Source organism: Patagioenas fasciata, chromosome 29 (assembly GCF_037038585.1).
Source record: "Patagioenas fasciata isolate bPatFas1 chromosome 29, bPatFas1.hap1, whole genome shotgun sequence".
NCBI lineage: Eukaryota > Metazoa > Chordata > Aves > Columbiformes > Columbidae > Patagioenas > Patagioenas fasciata.
In genome coordinates, this window is record NC_092548.1 from 5,166,923 (window position 1) to 5,169,909 (window position 2,987).

Genomic DNA, 2,987 nt, shown 5'->3' on the forward strand with positions numbered 1-2,987 from the left:
CACCCACCAGCACCCAAGAGACCTCCACAGCACCCACAACCACCCAAGTGACCTCCACAGCACCCACAACCACCCAAGAGACCTCCACAGCACCCACAACCACCCAAGAGACCTCCACAGCACCCACAACCACCCAAGAGACCTCAACAGCACCCACAACCACCCAAGAGACCTCCACAGCACCCACAACCACCCAAGAGACCTCCACAGCACCCACAACCACCCAAGAGACCTCCACAGCACCCACCAGCACCCAAGAGACCTCAACAGCACCCACAACCACCCAAGAGACCTCAACAGCACCCACCACCACCCAGGAGACCTCAACAGCACCCACCAGCACCCAAGTGACCTCAACAGCACCCACAACCACCCAAGAGACCTCAACAGCACCCACAACCACCCAAGAGGCCTCAACAGCACCCACCACCACCCAAGAGACCTCCACAGCATCCACCACCACCCAAGAGACCTCCACAGCACCCACAACCACCCAAGAGACCTCCACAGCACCCACAACCACCCAAGAGACCTCAACAGCACCCACCAGCACCCAAGAGACCTCAACAGCACCTACAACCACCCAAGAGACCTCCACAGCACCCACAACCACCCAAGAGACCTCAACAGCACCCACAACCACCCAAGAGACCTCCACAGCACCCACCACCACCCAAGAGACCTCAACAGCACCCACCACCACCCAAGAGACCTCCACAGCACCCACCAGCACCCAAGAGACATCCACAGCACCCACCACCACCCAAGAGACCTCCACAGCACCCACCAGCACCCAAGAGACCTCCACAGCACCCAGCACCACCCAAGAGACCTCAACAGCACCCACCACCACCCAAGAGACCTCCACAGCACCCACAACCACCCAAGAGACCTCCACAGCACCCACCACCACCCAAGAGACCTCCACAGCACCCACAACCACCCAAGAGACCTCCACAGCACCCACAACAACCCAAGAGACCTCAACAGCACCTACAACCACCCAAGAGACCTCCACAGCACCCACCACCACCCAAGAGACCTCCACAGCACCCACAACCACTCAACTGACCTCAACAGCACCCACCACCACCCAAGAGACCTCAACAGCACCCACCACCACCCAAGAGACCTCAACAGCACCCACAACCACCCAAGAGACCTCCACAGCACCCACCAGCACCCAAGAGACCTCCACAGCACCCACCAGCACCCAAGAGACCTCAACAGCACCCACCAGCACCCAAGAGACCTCAACAGCACCCACAACCACCCAAGAGACCTCCACAGCACCCACCACCACCCAAGAGACCTCCACAGCACCCACAACCACCCAAGAGACCTCAACAGCACCCACCACCACCCAAGAGACCTCAACAGCACCCACCACCACCCAAGAGACCTCCACAGCACCCACAACCACCCAACTGACCTCCACAGCACCCACCACCACCCAAGAGACCTCCACAGCACCCACAACCACCCAAGAGACCTCCACAGCACCCACAACCACCCAACTGACCTCAACAGCACCCACCACCACCCAAGAGACCTCAACAGCACCCACCAGCACCCAAGAGACCTCAACAGCACCCACAACCACCCAAGAGACCTCAACAGCACCCACCACCACCCAAGAGACCTCCACAGCACCCACAACCACCGAAGAGACCTCCACAGCACCCACCAGCACCCAAGAGACCTCCACAGCACCCACAACCACCCAAGAGACCTCAACAGCACCCACAACCACCCAAGAGACCTCAACAACACCCACAACCACCCAAGAGACCTCCACAGCACCCACCACCACCCAAGAGACCTCAACAACACCCACAACCACCCAAGAGACCTCCACAGCACCCACCACCACCCAAGAGACCTCAACAGCACCCACAACCACCCAAGAGACCTCAACAGCACCCACCACCACCCAAGAGACCTCCACAGCACCCACAACCACCCAAGTGACCTCCACAGCACCCACAACCACCCAAGAGACCTCCACAGCACCCACAACCACTCAAGAGACCTCTACAGCACCTACAACCACCCAAGAGACCTCCACAGCACCCACCACCACCCAAGAGACCTCCACAGCACCCACCACCACCCAAGAGACCTCCACAGCACCCACAACCACCCAAGAGACCTCCACAGCACCCACCACCACCCAAGAGACCTCAACAGCACCCACCAGCACCCAAGAGACATCCACAGCACCCACAACCACCCAACTGACCTCAACAGCACCCACCACCACCCAAGAGACCTCCACAGCACCCACCACCACCCAACTGACCTCAACAGCACCCACAACCACCCAAGAGACCTCAACAACACCCACCAGCACCCAAGAGACCTCAACAGCACCCACAACCACCCAAGAGACCTCAACAACACCCACAACCACCCAAGAGACCTCCACAGCACCCACCACCACCCAAGAGACCTCCACAGCACCCACAACCACCCAAGAGACCTCAACAGCACCCACAACCACCCAAGAGACCTCAACAGCACCCACAACCACCCAAGAGACCTCAACAACACCCACAACCACCCAAGAGACCTCCACAGCACCCACCACCACCCAAGAGACCTCAACAGCACCCACAACCACCCAAGAGACCTCAACAGCACCCACCACCACCCAAGAGACCTCCACAGCACCCACAACCACCCAAGTGACCTCAACAGCACCCACCACCACCCAAGAGACCTCAACAGCACCCACCACCACCCAAGAGACCTCCACAGCACCCACAACCACCCAACTGACCTCAACAGCACCCACCAGCACCCAAGAGACCTCCACAGCACCCACCAGCACCCAAGTGACCTCCACAGCACCCACCAGCACCCAAGAGACCTCCACAGCACCCACCAGCACCCAAGTGACCTCCACAGCACCCACCACCACCCAAGAGACCTCAACAGCACCCACCACCACCCAACTGACCTCAACAGCACCCACAACCACCCAA